Source organism: Tamandua tetradactyla, chromosome 3 (genome assembly GCF_023851605.1).
Source record: "Tamandua tetradactyla isolate mTamTet1 chromosome 3, mTamTet1.pri, whole genome shotgun sequence".
Taxonomy (NCBI): domain Eukaryota; kingdom Metazoa; phylum Chordata; class Mammalia; order Pilosa; family Myrmecophagidae; genus Tamandua; species Tamandua tetradactyla.
In genome coordinates, this window is record NC_135329.1 from 148,195,997 (window position 1) to 148,220,375 (window position 24,379).

The 24,379-nt window shown below is 45.2% G+C and overlaps 1 protein-coding gene across 3 annotated transcripts in view; it reads right to left on the bottom strand.

The window, feature by feature from the left end:
- The window catches only part of LNPK (lunapark, ER junction formation factor), a 174,876-nt gene extending 156,516 nt beyond the window's left edge, over positions 1-18,360 (bottom strand). For all 3 annotated transcript variants that reach the window (XM_077154230.1, XM_077154232.1, XM_077154223.1), the window contains exon 1: positions 18,154-18,360. The gene's annotated coding sequence lies outside the window, so the exon portion shown is untranslated. The remainder of the gene's footprint in view (positions 1-18,153) is intronic.
- Positions 18,361-24,379: the final 6,019 nt, after the last annotated feature.

The following is a 24,379-nucleotide window of genomic DNA, read 5'->3' on the forward strand; positions in this document are numbered from 1 at the left end:
AAAGCAGTTTCTCTACTTTGGTTGTACCTTAGAATCAGCAACCTAAGATATCATACTTAAAATCTTGATGTCCAGGCTGTACCCTAGACCAATAATATCAGAGGTATGCTATTTATAGGAAACAGACATCATTATTTTCACAAATTTCCAAGCTAATTACAATACAATGTCAAGTTTGAAAAGCACTGAAATAGGAGAATGAGGCATGGAGAAAATTTTAAACTTTTCACCAAGCTCTAAAAAATAGTATAATTAATATCCCCAAAAGTTATCCTTTCTTGAGTAAATATTTATCATATACTATGTCCAGGCACTCTGCTAGATTACTCAAAATACCAAGAGGCATTCAATACTACACATTTTTTAAAAATCAAATAGATGTCTGGAGAGTATCCAGTGTCCATTCGAGGGAAGAAATGGAATGGACAGTTCTCCATGGAGAAGGGAAAAGAAATTCACAGAGGAAATAACTTCGGCTAAGCCTTCAAGGCTGATTCAGCACTTCATAAAGGTAAGGTGGAGGTAGGGTAAGGTGGCGGTAGTAGATGGTACAGGAAGGACGTTCCAGTTGTCTGGTATCCTGGTATCTAACAGTTACAAATAAAGGTGTTGTTATTTAATGGTGTCTTAGTTTCCTGGCTGCTAAGACAAACACGATACAATAAATTGGCTTAACTACAGGAATTCATTGCCTCACAATTTTAAGCCTAGGAGGAGTCTAAACTCAAGGTACAAGCAAGGCAATGCTTTCTCCCAAAAAAAAAAATGGGGGTGTTCTGGGGCTGGCTGCCAGCAGTCTTCGGGTCCTTGGCTTTTCCATCACGTGGCAATGCCCATGGCCATGTGCTCTCCTTTCTCTTCATGCTCCGTGACTTTCAGCTTCTGACTCCTGCCAGAGGAGGACTTTCTCTCTCTCTGTCTGAATTTCATTTTGCTTATAAAGGACTCTAATAATCAAGATTAAATCCCAACCAGATTCAATTGGTCACACCTTAACTGAAAATAATATCTTTAAAAGCTCCTATGTACAATAGGTTCACAACCACATGAATGGATTAAGATTAAGAACATGTTTTGTTTTGTTTTGGGGGATTTATATAATTCAACCTACCACAGATGGGAACCTCCATTTTTGGTAATTCTATGATGCCAGTGAACCGCTTTGCTAAATAAGAGCTTAGCTCAAGAAGAAAGTGGCTCAAAAGCACTCTAGTACAACTAGTAACCACTACCATTTATGAGGCTCTGCCATGGGCCAGCACTGTGGGAAGCACATGATACTGTTGAATTCAGTGATTTCTGATTACACAAACAAGCTGCCTTGGAACATTTAAGGGCCATTATATGATATATGATCTATGCGATTCTAGGTTCTATGCGATTCTAGGTTAGAACTAGTATCAATGACTGGAAGCTATAGAAAGCAGATTTCATTTTAACCAAGAGAATTCTTGTGAAGAAGCTACTAAGATGGATTGAATTACCTCTGGATAAAGTAAGTTCCCCATTTTTTAACACTTTCCTTTATAATAGACAGTTCTGACTCCAAACTAAGAATGAGAGACAAAGGTCAGAATTCTTTAACGTTTGTGCTTATTCCTCTCACTCACAGAGACATCTCTGTTGACCACAAGAACAGTAAGGAAAAAAAAAATAGGAAAGGGACTCTTGACTTCAAAGAATGGAGACACCACAGGCAAAAATGCCATCTTAAACAGCTTAAGTACATTGGAGCTCTTTCAAGATATGGGCAACAAGTAAGGTGTTTCTCTCAAAACTTTAAGACAAAAAATTGGCCTTGAAGCTGCTCCATATTACATATATAACTGACTCAAGGTTTATCATCTCCTCTTCTGTTTGCAGAGCTAGACTGATGCCCAGACTGCCAGGTCCAGCTGGCAGGTCCTTGCCAGGGTAGTTCTTGAGCCCCTTGCTTTAACAGATGGCTATAACTCTGAATTAAAAGCAATTTTATCTCTGGGTACTGTCTCATTCCCTTGTTTATGCTTAACATTTTAGGTAATAGCCTGCTGTTCATCATTTTCAGCAGTTACAGATTTAAACTTATACTGTGTGTGTGTGTGTAAACATATGTGTTATGATACAAATAACTTCCTGCTTCATTATTTTCACACACAACATCCTAATCCAGAGGTGGGTGGAAAAGAGGGGCCTCCAGTGAGTTTAGGATTCCCCACACCATGTTATGGATTGAATTACGTCCCCCCAAAAGATATGTTTGAATTCTAACCCCCAATCCTGCAGTTATGGCCTTATTTGGAAATAGGGTGTTTGAAGATGTTATTAGTTAAGATGAGGCCAAAATGAATTGGAGATGGGCCTAATCCAATATGACTGGCAAACTTATAAGAAGAGGAGAATTGGACACAAACAGACAGCAGGAAGAATACCATGTGATGACCAAGACAGAGAATGCCATGGATTGCCGATAAGTCACCAACAGAAGCCAGGAGAAAGGCATGAACAGATGCTTCTCTAGAGACTTATTACATCTTGATTTCAGCCTACATCTTGATTTCAGCCTTCTAGCCTCCAGAGCCATGAGATGTTAAAATTCTGTTGTTTTAAGCCACGTGTTTGTTTGTGATACTTTGCAGTGGCAGCCCTTGAAAACTAAGACATGTCCCCAATTGCCACTGTGCCATACTTGAATCTCCCCCTTTGTAGAAATGTTGAAGGGCCTCCAGTGTCAGATGGGTAGTTGGATTCTATTGCCTGGAATTTTCCCCCAAATCTGAGAATCTGTGACTCAGTAAACTAACATGAGTTCACATGGGACCATTTTCCGTATCTGTCTTTCAGTCGCAAGTTACACAAATTTTCAGGGTTGGACTGTGAAGATCAATGAGGTGAGGAGGGAAATGGGAGACTCAGAACACAAGTAAAGTCATTAATTATTTAGTTGTAGCCCAACTTTTGAGCCTGAACAGGCTATAGAAAGATCTAGCCCTGGAAGACCCCACTCCCCTGGGATCTTCCCAGGCTGAGGCAGCCTTAGCAGCTGTGCTAGAACAATCAACAGTTCTGTCTGTATGCCTCAGACCGGACAAGCAGTGACCTGAACCCCTCAGTGACTTCACTTTATTTTCGTTGAGGCGTAATTTACACCCGGTGAAATGGATAGACCCTAAGTACACAGGTCAATGAATTTCAACCAACACAAGCACCCATTACCACCCTCTTCAAGACACAGTACGTTACCATCACCCCAGGAAGATCCCTCCTGCCCTTCCAAGAGAGGACCGCTGCTCTGATTTCTATCACTGTGGATTAATTTCACCATTCTAAGAATTTCATATGAAACGAATAATACAAGAGAGACTCTTCTGCATCTGGCTTCTCTTACTCAGCATCATGTCTGTGAATTCAGCCACATTACTGCTGCTACTGCTGATACAGCAGTTCGTTCATCACATTGGTGCGTGGCATCGCAGTGTATGAATATACTACAATTTGCTTCTCCATGCTCCTGTCGATGGGTATTTGAGTTGTTTCTAATTTTTAGCTACTGTGAATAATGTTTTTATTAACATTCTTGCTTAAATCTATTTGTAGGCATTGTGTTTTCATTTCTCCTGGGTAAATAGCCAGAAGTGGGATGGCTAAATCGTAGAGGTAGGCGTATGTTTAACTTCATTAAGACCAGTCAAACGGTTTTCCACAGTTGCTGGATGATTTTACACTCCCATAGGCAATGTATAATACTTCAATTGCTTCATATCACAGCCAACATAGGTGTTGTCAAGCCTTTTTCTTTTTAGCCCTGTATTAGTTAGGGTTCTCTAGAGAAACAGAATCAACAGGGAACACTTGCAAATATAAAATTTATAAAAGTGTCTCACGTGACCGTAGGAACGCAGAGTCCAAAATCCACAGGGCAGGCTGCGAAGCCGATGACTCCAATGGATGGCCTGGACGAACTCCACAGGACAGGCTCACCAGCCAAAGCAGGAATGCAACCTGTCTCCTCTGAGTCCTCCTTAAAAGGCTTCCCATGATTAGACTTAGCATCACTAATTGTAGAAGACATTCCCCTTTGGCTGATTACAAATGCAATCAGCTGTGGATGCAGCTGACGTGATCATGACCTAATCCTAGGAAATGTCCTCATTGCAACAGACAGGCCAGCGCTTGCCCAATCAGATAAACAAGTACCACAAATTGGTCAAGTTGACACGTGTCCCTAACCATAACAGTCCATCCCTTGTCAACTTGGCACCTATATATATATCACCTTAAACCATACTTAATTTCCAAATGAAAACAAATAGGCACACATTTTTTTTCTTTTACCTGACAATACTCAACTGTCCTGCATATAACTGGAAACACATTAAATCTCTCCAGAATAGGGTGCAAATACTTGGGCAACATTCATTCTTAAACTTGATATCTTACAACTTAAATAGTATAACATGAACAAAACAGCATTACAGTCCTCGTTTCTGTAACTGATCACGTAGTCGAAGTTCATAGTGATAAATTATCACTACCTTCTTCCACTACCCATTCCATGTTCCCTTTACCCTCAGCAAGCACTTCAGCTGGCTGTGGTTCTTTGCCTGGTGGGGTGACCCAAACCTTCATTCCTGAAGTTTCAGAGCCATTAGTGGTCCTGCCTGGATTGTGCTGTTGCAGTTTTCCATTGATTTTAATCACAGGGCATGGTAGTACTAATAGACGCCCCAGGGGATCTCCTATATTCCAAGAAAACTCTTCTTTACCTCCATTATGTAGTTGCAGTCCTACTTCCTTCTGATAGTCAGGGTCAATTACCCCAGACAATAATGTAATCCCCTTCTTGGCTTGTTGATCCAGAAGCATAAGTAGCCCAAAGTGACCAGGTGGCAATCTTAACTTCCAGTTCAGTGGTATCACTGTTGTTTCTCCTGGAGAAAGCACACCCCGTTTTGGAACTAAAACCTGTAGACCAGCAGAACTCAGGGTGGCAGGGACAGGAAGCAAAAATTTTCCTAGTGGATCACTAGGGGTAATAGTGAGTGGTACCACACCCATTTCCACCCCTTGGTTCCTGGACCCATGGATCCTGGCTATGGGAGAAACAGCACCATACAGCGGACGCTGATTCAGAGCATACACAGCTTCCTGGAGAACATTACCCCAGCCTTTCAAGTTTTTGCCACCTAGTTGGCACCGTAATTGTGTTTTCAAAAGGCCATTCCACTGTTCTATCAATCCAGCTGCTTCTGGATGATGGGGAACATGGCAAGACCAGAGAATTCCATGAGCATGTGCCCATTCCCGCACTTCATTTGCTGTGAAGTGTGTTCCTTGATCCAAAGCAATGCTATGTGGAATACCATGACAATGGATAAGGCATTCTGTAAGCCCATGAATGGTAGTTTTGGCAGAAGCATTGCATGCAGGGAAAGCAAACCCATATCCAGAGTATGTGTCTATTCCAGTTAGAACAAATCGCTGCCCCTTCCATGAAGGGAGTGGTCCAATGTAATCAACCTGCCACCATGTAGCTGGCTGGTCACCTCGGGGAATGGTGCCATATCGGGGGCTGAGTGTGGGTCTCTGCTGCTGGCAGATTGGGCACTCAGCAGTGGCTGTAGCCAGGTCAGCCTTGGTGAGTGGAAGTCCATGTTGCTGAGCCCATGCATAACCTCCATCCCTACCACCATGACCACTTTGTTCATGAGCCCATTGGGCAATAACAGGAGTTGCTGGGGAAAGAGGCTGACTGGTATCCACAGAACGGGTCATCTTATCCACTTGATTATTAAAATCTTCCTCTGCTGAAGTTACCCTCTGGTGTGCATTCACATGAGACACAAATATCTTCATGTTTTTAGCCCACTCAGAAAGGTCTATCCACATACTTCTTCCCCAGACCTCTTTGTCACCAATTTTCCAATTATGGTTTTTCCAAGTCCCTGACCATCCAGCCAAACCATTAGCAACAGCCCATGAGTCAGTATACAAACGCACCTCTGGCCAGTTTTCCTTCCAAGCAAAATGAACAATCAGGTGCACTGCTCGAAGTTCTGCCTGCTGGGAGGATTTCCCCTCACCACTGTCCTTCAAGGACGCCCCAGAAAGGGGTTGTAATACTGCAGCTGTCCACTTTTGGGTGGTACCTGCATATCGTGCTGAACCATCTGTAAACCAGGCCCGAGTTTTCTCTTCCTCAGTCAATTCACTGTAAGGAACTCCCCAAGAGGCCATAGCTCTGGTCTGGGAAATAGAAAGTAATGTGGCAGGAGTGGAAACCATGGGCATTTGTGCCACTTCTTCATGTAACTTACTTGTGCCTTCAGGACCTGCTCTGGCTCTATCTCGTATATACCATTTCCATTTTACAATAGAGTGCTGCTGCGCACACCCAACTTTATGGCTTGGTGGGTCAGACAACACCCAACTCATGATAGGCAACTCAGGTCTCATGGTAACTTGGTGGCCCATGGTTAAGTGTTCAGTCTCTACTAAGGCCCAGTAGCAGGCCAAAAGCTGTTTCTCAAAAGGAGAGTAGTTATCTGCAGCAGATGGTAAGGCTTTGCTCCAAAATCCTAAGGGTCTGCATTGTGATTCTCCTATAGGGGCCTGCCAAAGGCTCCAGACAGCATCTCTATTTGCCACTGACACTTCCAGCACCATTGGATCTGCTGGATCATACGGCCCAAGTGGCAGAGCAGCTTGTACAGCAGCCTGGATCTGTCGCAGAGCCTCCTCTTGTTCAGGTCCCCACTCAAAATTAGCAGCTTTTCTGGTCACTCAATAAATGGGCCAGAGTAGCACACCCAAATGAGGAATATGTTGTCGCCAAAATCCAAAAAGACCAACTAGGAGTTGTGCCTCTTTTTTGGTTGTGGGAGGGGCCAGATGCAGCAACTTATCCTTCACCTTAGAAGGGATATCTCGACATGCCCCACACCACTGGACACCTAGAAATTTTACTGAGGTGGAAGGCCCCTGTATTTTTGTTGGATTTATCTCCCATCCTCTGACACGCAAATGCCTTACCAGTAAATCTAGAGTAGTTGCTACTTCTTGCTCACTAGGTCCAGTCAACATGATATCATCAATATAATGGACCAGTGTGATGTCTTGTGGGAGGCAGAAATGATCAACGTCTCTGTGAACAAGATTATGACATAGGGCTGGAGAGTTGATATACCCCTGAGGTAGGACAATGAAAGTATATTGCTGACCTTGCCAGCTGAAAGCAAACTGTTTCTGGTGGTCCTTACTAATAGCTATTGAGAAAAAAAGCATTTTCCAGATCAATAGCTGCATACCAGGTACCAGGGGATGTATTGATTTGCTCAAGCAATGATACTACCTCTGGTTCCAACAACTGTCCCCAGGGTGATTCCTTCCTGCATCTCCAAAGGCCTGGGCTGAGCTGCGAGTGCTGAGATGAGGAATGCCGAGCTGCTTGGCTGTACTGCGTTGCACTCACTCATTTAAGCACCAGCCAATTAAGTCAAACGTCATTCATTGCAGCAGGCACGCCTCCTCACCGACTGCAGATGTAAATCAGCAACAGATGAGGTTCACCTACCATTGGCTCATGTCCACAGCAACAGACTAGGTGCCTTCACCTAGCCAAGTTGGCAACTGAATCTAACTACCATATACATATTACCCACCTTTAATAATTATCAACTCATTGCCAGTCTTGCTTCATCCCTGTACCCCCATTCCCTCTTCCAACATTATTTTTAAACAAATCCAAAACATCATATCATTTCATCTATAAAATTTTATATGCATCTTTAAGACATAAGGATTCTTCCAAAACATAACTAAAATGTCATTACATTTATTTTTAAGTAGTAATGCCTTAATACCATTAAATATTCAGTTGATGTACAAATTTCAACTTGTCTCAAGAATGTCCAAACTTTTTGCAGTGTTTGCTAGAATCAGGATCCATATACTTAGTTGATGTGTCTTAAAAGTATCTTTTAGTTCAAAGGTTCCCTCTCCTCTTTTTTTTTTCTTTGCCATGTTTTTGCTAAAGAAATTGGATTGTTCTCTGAAGTTTCCCACAGATTGGATTTTACTGATGCATCATTTAACATATGCCTCTGTTCTCTATGTTTTATGTAAATTAATATTTGGATCTAGGAGCTTGATCATAATCAGGTTCAAATTTTTGACAAAATTACCTTATAGGTGGTAGTATGTTGTTCCATCTGGGTGTACATATTTGGTGAGTGTTTTATGATGTCAGCACTGCTAATGCTCAATGCCTACATCCACTAATTCATTATGGTAGTAACAGTGATATTCTAACTCTCTTCTGTCTTCATTCACATGTTGGGAAATTTCTTTCATCTACTAATTGGTTTTACCATGGTACAGTTCAGATAAGGAGAGCAGGATAAGTTTCTTTATGCTTTCCTTTTATTTACCAATTTTTAAAGTAATGACTTAGTTCTCTAGCATGCCCCAATAGTGACCAATTAGTTTGGGGCTTTTTCCATATCATTATGATAAAGTCATATATTTCAACATATTTAGTGTCCTTCAATCCATTGCAGTTATTATCATTCTTGATGATATAATTGTTACCAATCAAAAAGTACTTAGCCCACAGACAGCTTCAGAAAGCATAACTATGCTTTGAATCATTTTTACTTTTGCTACAATATTGGCTACCTTTCTTCTTCAATTGATTACATAGTATAAGGCATCGCAGAGAAGGGGCAACATCTTTACAAGATCATCACTGACCTCAGCAGCATCATAGAGCGCCTGGAAACTTCCCCTGCTTTAGGCTTAGCTGTGTGCTCTTCTATAACCCAGCAGGGTCACACAGAAGGCCCTTAGAACTTGGGCAACATAGCAGAATGGTTAATTACCAGAATACTGAATTTAACTACTTGGGTTCAAATCCAGCCCTACACATCAAGCTTGGTGAAATTACTTCTTTCTGCCTCATTTTCCCCACCTGTAAAATGGAGATGCTCATAGTACATCAAAGGACTGTTATGATGATAAATGCACTAATAGATGCAAAGCACCATTTGCCTGGCATGTGGTGAGAACTCAATAAGTACAAGCAGTTTAATCATCATTCAAACTGAACTTGGATTTCCTTTGCGATTCCCAACTCTACTGATGAATGGCGGCTTGAGACCTCAGATGCCTGCAGGAACCCTCAATCTTCAGTCTCTACCTAATAGAAAAACATATCTATAAGGTATATGAGCGAGAGGCTGTCAAACCACAACATGCACTGGCCTTCTTTGTAAGATAGGAGAAAGAATAAAAGATTGTGGCTCAGTCCCCAGTGCAGATGTCCAAGGCTCCATCCAGGGGCTTTGTGGTGAGGGGTGTTCCCTGGACCAGCAGCAGCAGCGACAAGGCTCCTGACATGAGTAGTTCTGAAGAGTTTCCCGGCTTTAGGTCTCAGGTGACCCCCCCCAAGACTATTCCTTGGAGTCCCAAAGGATAATGATCAAAATGCAGTAAATGCTCCAGCCTGTTGACCTGACCCCCACACCATGGTTTGTTTCCTTCTGACCGGCAGCTGAAGCCTGGTCCATCATTGATGCCCCGTCTTCTTCCAGAGGTCCCATCATGAAGTCTGCTGTACTCAGCTCGGTGGGCATCACCTCTCAGCGACACTCAGGGCCTCTCCCTGACTGACCCCTTTGCTCTGGGACAGGCTCTCCACTGTTTTAAACACTAAACAACGATAATAGAATATTTCCTAACAAAATAGCTTAGACTGCTGACATAGAACACTGCAAGTTGTCATGGGTGGGACAGGAGGTGCTTATCTGCTCAGAGGCACAGGCTTGGGCAGTGAGGAGCAGAATCTACAAAGTCTAGGGGCTTTGGTGTTTTTAAACACCAAAATGTCTCAGCTGGATGATTTTCATCATTAGAAACTTCTTTGCTTGCTTGCTTGCTCAATTTTTAGTATTCTAATTTATCATGTATATAATGCATGATCACTTCACTAAAGACTTTTGGAGAGCATAATAAAAGGGGGAGGTTGTGGCTCTCACTGTACCATCCTTATTAGCTTTATCATTGTTAACTCATTTTTCCTGAAGGCTTCTTATGTACCAAGTGAGGTGTTCCAACCCAGCTCTTGAAGAGCTCAGGTCGACACAACACTAAGACCAGAGAACACACTAGGCAGACATTTACACATGAATTTTATTGCGACTTACAAACAGGAGAAGAGCTTCCTCGGTGGCAGCCATCTGGAAAAAAGGAAGTCAGTGCTGTGCAAAGGGCCAGGGAGTTTACAAGGGCCAGCCTATAAGGGTTAGGGCAAGCGTATGATAACTGTTTCAACAGGGTGTCAAGACACAGGGGTCTGGAAGTTTGTTACCAACAGTTATCAAGGGAGGGGAGTTTTAATAATTTGCTAATGATACCATCTGTACATTCTTCTACACCCCACCCCCCAGAGGAGATCTGATGATGTTTAGCTTCTGTCCTTCCTGGTCATATGGCTACATGCAGTAACTGGGCCTCCACAATCCACCCCACGCACCAGACCACGTTGATCATAGGACAGACATTGCATCCATATTTCAGAACAACAGTATGAGCTGACAGAACACTAGGAATCCCACACACAGAGATAATGATCTCACAAAGAGATGCCACCATGGCCAAGAAAGGGAATTAAACCATTTCCCAATTACTAGGAGTACAGGCAAAGAGTTATATAAGGTTGCAGGGACAGAGGGCTGACCCCATGTACAACATCCTTTAAATGAAAAGATTCTTTTCCAGGTTTTCCAATGCACTGAATTCTGCCAGGCCATCAGGGCATTCCATGCAGTCCGATACACAGGGACCACAGTCTAAGGAAGGCTGGTGGTGCGTAAAGATGGCAAGTACGTGCAAACCCAACATTGGGTTCAATTGTGAGCATGAGTTACCGCTGAGGCCCACTGTAGGAAGGTGTTTGCTAGAAAACTATGGGTGAGAAGAAAGATGTTTATGGGGAAACATAAGGAGGTAATTTCTGCTGATTTAACAACATAAATGCTAGGGTTCCATTTGTTGATAATAAGGCACCAGAGAGAGGAGCATTATGGGATGGTTTTAAATACTAAATATTCTTCCCCTGGAAATCTTGAGAGTCCTCCACTTTGACATCAATTATTAGTCTAGGCAGAAGAGGGAACCACATAGCTAAGGGCACATAAGGTTCCTGTGGAAATAGGAAGTCCCAGATTGGTGATAAAAATTTTTAACAGGCATTTTTTGGTGTCAGATTACAATATTTGGGGTGACTCCTATTCCCCATCAGTTTACGGTTTCCAACCAGTGTGGCTGCACAGGCCAGCACTAAGGCCCTTTGGCCCTTTCTCCCATTTGCACCGTCTGAGGCATAAGCAGCAACCAATTATTATTTTTTCCCCTTTTAGGCTACAAAGCATCTGACCCTTTCATTTGTATCCTTAGAGCCTGCATTGGTCCTTTCATTAGCATTTCAAAAGGAGCTGGAACTGCAGCCCTGAGGTTGCAAAATGGGAGTTAAGGCCCTTAGTCCATGTTGCAAGCACCTCATATCATCTCTTAGCTGTTCCTTTAAGAAACCATTCATTCTTTTGGTAAGGCCTGTACCTGTGGGATTGTAGGGCAGATGAAATGTCCACATGATGTCCTGATCCATGACCCAGGATTGACTATCTGCCAAATGAAAGGGATCCCCAGTCATGGTATATTTGAGTAGGCACTCCATACAAAGCTCACACTTTCCCCAAACATTGAATTCCTACTGGTTCAGCTTCCCCACCAGGGAAGCTAAGAAAGTCTTGTAGCCATGTCCATGGCAGTAAAAGGAGAACTTGCCCTCTCTGAGAGTGGAAGGGGGCTGATGTAATCCACTTGCCACCAGGTCACCGGGATGTTCTCGGGCCGATGTGTCTCATCTGGTGTGACAGCCTACGTGGGCGACACAGGGAGCATGAAGGGCACTCTCTAGTGATGCCCACTGCCTCCTGGCACACGATTGGCAGCTGGAATTTTCATCATTGGCAGGTGTCCCAGATGTCTTTCCACAATCCTTGTCCCCAAAGGGGACGACTTATGACTGCCCATTGTTCCTGCTTCCAGGTTGCCATACAGGTCATAAGGCCTTTGTAAACAGCCCAGCTATCTGTACAGATAGTCGCACATTTCCCAGTTCATGCACTGTTACTATCCATGCTGCTCTTAACTTAGCCCATTGACTGCTTTGCACAACGCCAGTCTCCTACCATATAGTGTCAGTACTGGGTTGTACTGCCACAGTTGTCCATGTGGGAGGCTTCCCACTGGCAGACCCATCAGGGTACCAAGCAGACTTGGGAATGATTCCCGTGCCTTCTGTACAGGGCATTTCAACAGCTATTTCAAATATAGCAAACTTAGCTGCTGAATCGTCTATATAGGATACATATCTGTGGCCATACATAAAGGTCCTAGATAGGACTAGGCTATGGCTGAAACTACTTGGTTTTTTGTTTTTTTCTTTTTGCTAAAATTCAGTTGTCCTTCTATCTGTTGAAAAACAGTTAGCAACCCCACCAGAGTTCTCTAGGTATTCCCTTCTTGTATGGATAATAGAGCCCAATTTGGGATTTCCTCCATGGATTCTCCCTTCCCAGAAGTAATGCCCCCTATGGTGTATGGCTCTTTGGTCTCCTGGCTTGCTCACCCTAAGACCAGAGAACAAAGCTTATGAACAGGAGAAGATCCTTCTCAGTGGTGGCCATCCAGAAAAATGGAAGTCAGAGCTCCACAAAAAGGCAGGGAGTACAAGGGACAGCTTATAAGGATTTAGGACAGAATGGGACAACAGTTTCAGCACAGTCTCATAACAGGGGTCTGGAGGTTTGTTATCAATAGTGATCAAGGGAGGGGAGTATGAATGTTTTGTTTATGATACCCTCTGTACATTCTTCCACCCACCACCCCACCTAGGAGATTTGATGATCTTTGGCTTCTGGCCCAGTCATTGCAGGTAGCTACGTGCAATAACTTCTCTTCAATATGGGGGTGGGGGGTATGGGTCCTGGGTCTCCACATGGGGATACCTAGTATGATAAAGATTTTAAACTTTGGAAAGCATTTTCACTAACCTTATCTCATTCATTTCACTGAACAGAAAGTTAGGCGGATGAGGCAGGTTTTATTATTCTCATTTGACAAACAAGGAAGCTGGCAGTGAATTGCCCAATGTCACAGAGTCACTTAGTTACACATCACAAAACCCAAATCTCCTGACTCTTCTACAGTAGCTTTCTGCTTCTATGCTGGCAGCCTCTTCTCTTCATCCATTAATTCACTCGTTCAATAACTGTTCATTGCTCTGCCAGGCACTGTTCAAGGACTAACAAGGAGTTGATAAAGCAGTGGATGCAAACACAGACAAAACTCCCTGCCCCCATGGAGTTTTCATTTCAGTGGGAGGAAACTGAAAACAAACAATCCAAAACCTAAAGCATGTCAGATTTTGATCAGTGCTATAGGAAAACACAAAGTAATGAAGGCCAATGAGGAGTGTCAGGAGAAGTTACACCTTTAATAGACTGGTCAGGAAAGGCCTTACTGAGAAGGAATTTGAGTCCAGAGAAGGAGGAAAGGGAGGAGATCTTGCAAATATCTTTTGGAGGAGCTTCCAGACAGAGACTGCCAGCCAGGCGGGAGGCAGGCCTGGTATATTCACGGACAACAAGGACCCTATGACTGGAGAAGAGGCAGCAATAAAGAGAGTAAGGTCAGTACTAAATTGTTTGAAGCTTTGAAATAACATAAGACCATTAACATTATTCTGAGTTAGATGGGATTCCATCAGAAGAGTATTGTATAATTCTTATCAGGGAGTAAAATCAATAAGAATACAAAGTAATCCTGAATTAACCCAGCAATTCCAGTCCTAGATATTTTACCTTCATAAAAGCACACATATATGCATGAAAAGACATATACAAGAACGTGCAAAACAGTATTATTCAAATTCATTCAAAACTGGGTACAACCAAATCTCAAACAGCAGAACACCAGATAAATAAATTGTGAAATATCCACATAGAAGAATCTCTTCAGCAATGAAAATGAACTACTGCCACTTGAACTACAAGGAAATATAAAAAACATTATGTCGAGGAAAGAGCTAGTCATAAAAGAGTATACATTGTATGATTCCATTTATACAAAGCTTAAGACCAAGCAACAATGATGGGGGAACCTCAAGATAAACACCCCGCCTCAGATGCTATAATGATTTGCATCTTAATAAACACTTTCAATATAACATACCTACATGGACTATCTTTATCAGCAAATATAATCAATAATAGGCACCAAATGACTATGAGGAAATATATTATCTCAATGTAAAAAAAAAATTTAATTCCAGTCATTTGAGAAGCAGACTACCTTACAAAAATATTTCACTTGTATTCAATTGACTTAAAATCAAAACTTCTTGCTTACTAATAGGCCAGCTATCCACTTGCATTTAAATCCATCTTTTAGGACACGATCAGATGTGGTGGGTATATCTTGTACTTTAAACTAAAGGATATACAGAACAGGTCATTAAAAGCATTTTCTCATTTAAAGTCAGATGGCATTAAGGTCAAATTACCTTAAACACGTCATGTTTTAGTACTACGTTCGACATTTTTTGTGTGTATGTTATGTGGCTATTTGTACAGACCCATGTGGTGTCAGAATCATTCCCTCTCTAAACCAGGAAGAGGGAGGCTGCACTAGAACTAAAACTCTGATGGGAACAAAAGTAGAAGTGACACTGGAAAATATTCAGAAAATAAGAAACTAAGGCCTTAAACCATAAACCACAGCTTTCTAATTCTGAGATGATCCTGGGGAACATCTGTTTACCAGTTAATTATGCTGCCATTTATATGAGGGAGCACATTTAGGGACAAAACATTAAGATCACTGAAGGGTGATGTATTAGTCAGCATTCTCTAGAGAAACAGAACCATCAGGAGATATCTGTAGATATGAAATTTATAAAGGTGCCTCGCAACCATGGGAATGGAAGAGTTCAAAACCCTCAGGGCAAGCTGCGAAGCTGGCATCTCCGATAAAGGGTCTGGATAAACTCCACAGGAGAGGCTCACTGGCTGAAGAAGCAGTGAAGAAGTTTCTCTTCTTCCTTAAAAGACTTCAGGTGATTGGATTATCTCATTGGTGGGAGGTGTGCCTTCATTGATCACAGATGTAATCAGCCACAGATGCAACTAACTGACTGATGATTTAATTCACCAGCCTTCTGATTTATTAACCAGCCATGAAATAATCTTGCAGTTAATTGTCAGGCCAGTCCTTGCCTGACCAGACAAGTGGCATCATTACTTGGCCAAGTTGACACCAGAACCTAATCATCACAGGTAACATATTTTGTTTGCAATAAAGTGTAACCACAACCTACGAATGGATAATCAAGTGTGGTATATACATACAATGGAATATTTTTCAGCTGTAAGGAGGAATGAATTCCTGATACAGGCAACACCATGGATGAACTTTGAGGACATCATGTTGAGAGAAATAAGGGAGACACAAAAGGACAAATATTATATGATCTCACTATTATGAACTAATTATAAGTCAGCTCATAGAGTTAGAATCTAGAATAAGGTGACCAGGGGATAGACTGGGGTTAGAGAACCGGGAGTTGATACTTAGCTTGTACAGAATTTTTATTAAGGTTGATGGTAGGGTGTGGAAATGGATGGTAATGATGGTAGCACATTATTGTGAGTGTGAGCAACAGCACTGAACTATATAGGTGAATGTGGTTAAAAGAGGAATCTTTAGATGTGGATATTACTAGAGTAAAAATTAAAAGATAAAACATAAAGCTGTATAGCACAGTGGGCACTATTGCAGACGATGGACTGTAGTTAATAGTACAAGAATATTCTTTAGCGGGTTATAACAAATGTATGAAACTAATATACGGTAGTAATAATAGAGTGGTATATGGAGAAAATATAGCTAATGTAAATAATGGATTATAAATAGAACAATTTTAATAATCTTTCATAAATTATAACAAAAGTAACTATTGCTAGAAAATAGAATATATTTTTTAAAAAGTGCTATCATTAATAGTAACAAATGTTCCAACCTATGCAAGGTGTTGGTGGTGGGGTGACGTACAGGAATCCTGTACATTATGCATGATTGTTTTGTAAACTGAAACTTCTCTAATATAAAAAAATGAGAATAGAAACATCAAATTGGGTAAGGTAGTGGTATTGTGATTTGCAGGAGTTATCCTTAATCTTAGGAGATATATGATAAAGGATCTAGAGTTGAAGATTAATGTACTTTCAACTGGGTCGGTTAAAAAAAGAGAGAAAGAGGAAACCAATATGAGAAAGCGTTTCATTTGATGAATCCAGGTGAAAGGTATATGGGTGTTCATCATATTTTTCTTTCAACTTTTCTGTATGTTGCAAATTTTTAAAAAATGAAGTTCTATCAATTATCTAAAAAATGAAAAAGTACAACTGCACAGCCTTCTCAGCCAACACTCGTGTCTGCAACTACTGAGTAGCCCTGTGAGCCCCCTCCCATTACATCGAATTCTTGTTGTCGAAAGCCTATGCCTGGCAAAGAAAACAAACCTGCTGTTCTGAGCTCCAAGCCCACAGAGCAAGTAGATTTTCCCTGTAGATATTTATGCTGAGGAGTCACAGAATCTAAAAACATGAAAACTAATAGCCTAATGACTTTGAGTTTTTATAGTTATTTCAATCATCATTTAAAGGAGATAGACTAGAGATAACATTTCTGAGCACCTTGACTAGTAAATCACCAGTATTTAAACAACAATTACATTATGAAATGGAAATTAGCTGTCATGATCAAGTCGAACGGCTAATATAATTGATTGGTTCATATTTTTAAAAAGGTAGAAAATACAACCCAAAGAATAGCTTCATAGATTTTACAAAATTAACTAGAGATGACACATTCTATTTTGTTGGACAAATTGGGGATTTGTTAAGTGAAGATATTGTTCACAAAGATGCCTTAAAGGAGGCATTATCACCATCCTCATTTTACAGAAGATATCAAGAATCAGAGAGGTTAGTCGATTTGCCCTTACAGAGTGGCAGAGACCAGAAGATACATTACTGAGCCTCTTGCTTCTAAACCTGCATTATTTTCACTGGTCCATGTGCAAAGGGAAATTTGTTCATTGCTTTTCTTTGTCCTTTGGAATGGGTTTATGGAAGGTGGGTTCATTAACGTTGCCTTAATTTTTAAAAAAAAGGCAAGTTTTTCACACCAGGCAGGAAGCAAAAAGGCGCAAACCTGGGACCTTGGATTGTGAAAGTGAAACGGATTTCTTCTCAAATTATTTTTCCAAAACCTTCCTGGCATTTTTAAATCCCTTGAACTATCTGTGACCACCCACTGCTCTACAACATTCAAATTCAGTGATCTTGAGTCCACTGCCCCCTCACCCTCCACACATGCCTCCTCTCCTATGCATGTATGAATGTAGGAAAGAGAATCTTAAGTTTACTCCCACTGGTACATAACAAGAAATGAGAGTCTCTTACCAGCAAGGCACATTAAAATCCTTACAATCAGTACTAACAGTTTGTTTAGTACTGTTATTTATCCTACTATTAATAGGAGAAAACGCTGAAGTTCAGAAAGGTTAAGTAACTCGGCCAAGATCTCACAGTAAGTAAGTGATAAAGGTGGAGGTGAAAGCTGAAGACTTAGGCAGGGGAACCCCCTCCTACCACCACTCTCAGGCCCACCTATTTCACTAGAGTGCTCCTTAGTGTTGGCCTGGACTTGGTACAAGAATCTCAATTCAATCACTAACGGTGGGGCACACCCGAAGCCTAGGGAGGAGATGGAGAGGGGAAGTGGGAGTGCACGCCCGAGAGGCAGGCCCTCACAGAGTCTTTGGCTTTTAATAATATAAGTCCTTCTTTCTGGACCAACTTCGGAAATGCAGCTTGATAGAAAATCTGAACGTCACTATGGTCCCAACTTTTTCCAAACCTTGCCCACGCAGCTGAGGGCACGTGTGGCGCACATCTGCCCGCCCGCAGCAGTTGAAGTCACTCAGGCTGCGCAAAGCCCAAGCCGACCCTGGGGAAACAAGCCTCTAATTAAGCCCATGAAACTTACAGAAAAGCCCTTCCAGGGTCGCAGCCCTTTGAAAAGCGGGGATCCCATTTTCTGAGAGCCACGTCCGGACACGTTTTCGGGAAATCTCCGGAAGTGGAAACAGCTACCCCAGTTTCCTGGCCTCGGTTTTCCCTCCCGGCAGGATGATGCCCTGAGGTGCCGGAAAGAAAGGGGTTCCCCGTGGCGCGCGCGTCCTGGCAGGTGGTGTGCGTCCGGGTGTGGGCGGGGTTCAAGTCTGAGTGTGCGCTCACAAATACGCGATTGTACAAGCCGCCTGTTAACGTGTCCCACGTCCAGGAGCTTCCTGGCGGCCGGGGAAAGCTTTTCCAGCCCCTGACTCCTGTTCGCAGAAAGCAGGCCTGCAGGTCCGAAGGCTGGCGCGTCCACAGCGGGGAAAGCACTGCAGGCGCGGCCGGCCTCTGCGCTCCTTTTCTGCGACGCGCCGGCGGCTGCCGAGGCCATGACCCCACTCGACGCGTCTGGCCGAGTCCAGGTTCTCCTGCCCTCCGTGGCCACAGACCCAACCCAGAAACTGTGAAAGGCGGAAAGTCCGAGATCTCCCGAGGCCCAAGGCCCAAAGCCAAAGGCAATAAGCCTCGCCATCGTGACTGCGATCGCGGACGCCAATGTAACATTCCCCGGGTTCACCGGTAGAAGCGAGTATGTTTTTGTTTTCTTTTGTTTAAAAAAATAAAAAAGGAAGAGTGAGAGATGGGGGAAGACGGAATCGAAAGTGACCGTGAGCCTAGAGTTGACCATAGAACCCAGAACGGTGTTTATTTTCCTTTCTTTCCCTGGGGGGCGGGATCCTCTGGCCTTACAAGTCACTAACGCTCAGGGAGAGTTGTGTGATAAACGGTGGTTTTCGCCGGTGCCGGACCCTCTACTAGTCTGGGAGGCCAGCACCCGCGGCTTTTCTTGGCGCCAGGATCCACGCGGTCTCGTTGCCCTTTGGGGCCTACGCGGTAGCAGCGAGGCAGGCGCGATCCGGCTGGGAGAGTACACGCATCGAACAGCTGTGCGCACCCGGCCGCTGCCCCTGCGGAACTGTGCAACCCTCATGGCGGGGCCGGGCTCCGCATCCTTCCTGGCAGGCTCCAGTGTGTGGGGGGTGGGGCAGTTAAGTAGAGCGCCTCAGTCCCTGAGGGTCTGAACCTCCATTCCTTCCCCACCCCCACCCCCAGCCGCTCTGCTCTCTACCCCCAGACGCCCCGCGCAGACCCCTGCGCGCGCTGGGTAAATCTCGGCATCATGCCGGGAACCGAAAGCAGAGGACAGGAGTGGGATCTGTAACCCACCAAATAAGCCTCAGGGATTCCGGAACCGCAAGTGGCGATAGCCACTTTTCAGTTTGCAAAGTGCGAAAGTTTCCAATGCAGAATTCATCTGGGTTCAATCCCGGTGCTGAGCGCCAAGGACCTACAAAGATAGAGGAGCTGGTCTACTTGGAGGCTTTCGGTAGTCTCCGAAGGAGGGAGGATTAAAAGGTCACCTTTTCCATGCGAGGAAATTGAAGTTTCAACAGAAGTGTCCAGGAGCTGAAGGCTGCACTCGCCGGTACAGGCAGTGGCCCCAGCTCCCTAGGTCAACTATTCCGTCACGCTCTCGACTCTCCCCACCCCTGACTCGGTCCAGAACAGCTACTGACGTTAGGCAGCGCAGAGGGCAGGCCCTCAAGGCTCCGCCTCTGCAGGTTCTTCGATACTTCCAGGAGGGGTGGGCACCTCTCTTTTGAGCCCAGCCCGGCCCGCCCAGCCTGGGTTCCTCGGACCACCGAGCTTTAAAGGACATTGATCACTCCGCTTGATGCGATGCCTAGAGGAAAGGGCAACTGAAGACCGGTGAGGGCAGACGCTAAGCCCGGACACCCGGCCAGGTCCGCGCATCCGGAGACCTGCGATTCCCCAGTCCTACGGGTGAATTTTCCGAGGAGGCTCAGACTGGCAACAGGTTGAGGAGCTCATACCCTTGAAAATGCACAAGCCAGACCTCCAGTCCACCGGCCTCCACGCCCCAGGGATGACAGGAGCAATAACTACAATGGCTGCCCCTTACTGAAAGCTGCCTGCGTTCCAGGCAAAATTCAAAAGCCTGTGTGTACATTATCTCAGGCAAGCGTCACAGCAAACCAATGAAACAAGTTTTTTCTTTTAAGATACCCGTTTTACAGATGAGAAAACTGAGGTGCAGAGAGATTAATTACTTTGAGTTCCAGCCAAAAGAACCCAGTATCCTCATGTTTTCATTTTAGAGACTGGAATGTGTGACAACTGTTGGTCTGGGAGGCAGAATGCAGTCATTGAGGCTTGGCTCCCTGACCATGCGATTTTCTCAGTTCTCGGGTGACACCCACAATAAGCTTTGCCAGTTGGAAGCCTAAAGGATTAACAGGGTTTCTGTTCCCTGGTGGAAGAGTGAGACAGGGCCCAGCGCTGGAACCTAGGAACAAACTTTCTGGACACTAATTTTGGCTCTGGATGTTTTAGCTGTGTGACCTTGGGCAAGTTGCTTAACCACTTTGAGCTTCAGTTTTCTCAGTTACAAAAGAAAAGAATAATAATGCATAAGTCAGGTAGGCAACTCTTATGATCATTGTGAGAGTTAAATGGAGTAAGAGAACATTCCTTTCTCTCATCTTTTCTTCATTTTCCCTGTTTCTGGTATGGTACCTGGCATGTAGTGAGTGTTCAAGATAAGGTATGCTCCTTTCTTTTACTTTCTGGGAAGCAGCACAGGCTGCACCTAGGGCCTCCCACTCTCCCCAACCCAGGCCTAACACTGCCCAGCCACCAGTGGGGCAGGGGATCCTCCCGTTCTCCCTCAGCCTCAGGCCTGGGTTAAGTAAGGCTCAGACACCAGAGCCCACTTTTCAGTGGACTGGCCTCAGCCTCTCTAGTTCGGTGAGCAGTGGGTAAAGGGGGGTAAGGGTGGCCCAGGGAAGAAGCAAGGCCAAGGATAGGTCCCCAGACAAGAAGCAAGGCCCAGGATAGGTCCCCAGACTTGCCACTCCTTTCTAATTGAAGGAAGCTACAGCTAACACATTGAACTTACTCTAATTTCAAACCCAAACGTAATATATAGTATGTATATATTAATTTAATCTTCACAACTGTCCACTGAAGTAGTACTATTACTATCCCCATTTTACTGATGAAGAAACTGAAGACAAGCAAATAACCTGCGGTGACAACATCAATGAGCAATAAAGCAGGAATTTAAACCAGGAGACTATATGGCATCTCACATGGGGGTAGGGGTAGGGAGAGTGATGGTGGGAAAGGAGGGGGCATCTTGAAGAGAGGGGAAATAACCTGAGTCAGCAAGATCTCACCATAGCACCCAGAGGTCCAGAGGCCTGTAGGTGACATGGTCAGCCATATCTGCCCTCCCACCCCTCACCTCCTCCTAGGAGCCACCCCCACCTGCCCTGGAGACCCCTGACCCTGAGGCCACATTTTCAGGTTGTAGCTCCTTTCCTATTTTGGAGCTGGTCTTGGGTCTCCTGAGTCTGAGATCCAAATCGTATGCCTACTCATGGCCCACCTCTGCCTTTGCCTTGGACCTGCTGGGCCTTCAGGCTGCCACCATCATCATCCACCCTATCCTCTCATGGTTCTCAGGGCCTCTCCTGGTCTAGGTCCCTCCAGCCCACACCGTGCATGCCTAGGGCTCTTTTATCTGCCTCAAAATCTGATCAGATTCCTAGCAATTCCTAGCAGCCATGTCTGTCCTCCCACCCCATCCCCCACCCCATTCTCTCTCCTGTGAACACTCTGTTTGCCAGTGTGGACTGTCCAATCTCAGCTCCATTTCTTATGGGGGTTTTTTTTCTTGGTGGATCTGGGAGCTGAAGAAAGTTCTGGACTCCTGAGGAGTAATGTGGGGAGACGCTGGTCCAGGCAGTGCCCTCCACCACCAACCCCTTTAACCCCCACACAGCACTATACATCTCCAGCCAGGACCACCCACAAACAGACCTGAGTCCTCATCACTGCCTGTGAGGCCCACCCCTGCCTCTGGGCTTCCTACAAAGGGTGGTAGTTAAGGAAAGCTGTTTCATGGCCCTGGACTTTTCTCCCTCCCTCCCCCCCTCCCTCCCCTCTCCTTCCACTAGAGAGAACCTATATACCTTCTTGGCCTCACTCTTGCCTTCCCTCCCAGCAGCAGCCCTGGGCCTCCAGGTGCCTTTGGCCTTTCCAAATCACCTCTCCTCTGTCCTGTCTTTTATTCATTCCTTCAGTCAATAAATATTTATTGAGCCTCTACTGTGTGCTAGGTTCTACAGATCCCCAGCTAACCCAACCTTTGCCTTCTCTAGTGACCCAAATTCAAGCCACTGCCAGGAGCATGAGGGGATCACTGAGAGGAAGAGGCAGGGAGAAGAAATCAGGGAAGACTGCCAAGGAGGTGACCCAAAGAGTAAATAGAAGTTGGTGACCTTTGGGGACCAGAGAAGCTGATAGGGGCATTCCCAAGTGGCCCTCTCAGTTTTGCTGACAGGTGGCCTGACAGAGAGGTAGAGAGCCGAGTTCAGCGCGGCCAGAGCACTGCGGGCCCTGTGACCCTGAACCATGGACTTCTACACCCTTGGAGCCTCCTCAGTTGCACCAACAGAGCTTTTGTCCTGTAGCGCATTCAGAAGTGGCTGGCCCTGAAGTTGGACAGACACTGCCAGTCTCCCACTATTCCTGGGCCCTCAGCATCGGAGTGGGGGGAATCTGCTTTTCCAAAGCACACGTCCCTCCAGGTGATGTGACAGTCAGCGGGTGTCGGAAAACTTGCGAAATTGTTGCCGGGATAAAGGGTCGGTCAGGGAAGGCCCGGCTCAAACAGCCTCTGCGGAGCGGTCGCCCTTAAGCTTTTTGTCTCATTCCGGTCTCCTGGCTTTTTTTTTTTCTTTCTTTCTTTCTCCGAGCCCTTTAGAAACTGTACGTAACGAGCATCCTACTACCCCCAGTTGCGGGCGCGCGGGCGAAGCGAGCAGCAACCCGCGCGGCCTCGGGCGGCTCCGTCCCGGGAGCGGCGACCATGCGCCGCCCCCCAGCCCCGGAGGCTGCTCTGCAGATTAGCGCCTTGTGGAGCCTAGACCCGAGCAGTGATGCCCCGCCCCCCTCGCTAAAACGCCCGCTTGCCTTTGCTCCGGCTGAGGTGTCCCTCCCGCCTGGGGGAGGGGGGGGGCCAAATGAGGGGTGGTTAGTGGAATAGGGTACGCCCCGGCTGCCAAGCTCCGGGGTCGGAGCCCCGGCCCCGGCCCCACTCGGGAAAGAGTGCGGGTTCTAAGTGGCGACCTTAGCAGCCCTCCACCGGGCTGATCCGCACAGAGCGGGGGCGGGCCGGCTAGGAGAGGCCCCTGAATGGGATCTTCGAGTGGGGTAACTATACCTTCACTGCCCTCCCTGCCCCGCACCCCGTGCCCAGCCGCTGCCTTGGCCTCCATTGGGCTGCTGTTCCCTGAGCAGCCACCTTCAGCCTCGGCTTCCCATCCCCACCCCCACGCCAAGAGTAGCTGAATTGTCCGAGAACTGCGGCTAGAGTGTCCTCCCCGTTTGGTCCACACCAATGGAAATCTACCCCCCGGGTGTCCCTATACCAAAGGTGGCTACTTCGTTCAGGGCTGCCGGTGTCATTGCACACGCAGATTTGCGGCGGAGGCTTCTGGGGCAGCGGTGCTGAGCCTCTGAGAGCAAGAACTGAGGATCTGGACAGCTTAAGATCGAACCAGGGTTCTGCCACTTCGAAAAGGTGTTCATCACACAGCCCAGTTTATGCCTCTGTAAAATGGAAATAATACTAGAAACTCCCTCATATTCGTAAGAGTGTTGTAAGGATTAAATGAGTTAATGTGTGTGAAGGGCTTCTGACAGTGTCAAGCAAAATGGAAAGTGCAACAGAAGTCAACAGCCCAATTTTGATCAAATCTGAAAAACAAAATGGGGCGATGGTATGTAATAAAGTAGCAGTAGTCCCCCGTTTAAGTCTCTTGTGCGTCCCTTCAAAGCCTTCAGCCTAGGGGCCTCTGACTTTGAGAAAATTGAAGCAGATCTGAAGTCAGGGGCTGGCAAACCAGCGCGACTGGGGGTGGTTGCTGCTTGGCATGGAGTGGAAACCTGCGATTTCTGAAGCCAAACCTTGCCCTCCAGCAGCTTCCACTTCAGGGCAGAATCTGGACTGGCTCTCCTGGCTCCACTCCCACTCCACCCCCCACCCCCCAAAAGCTGCTAAACAT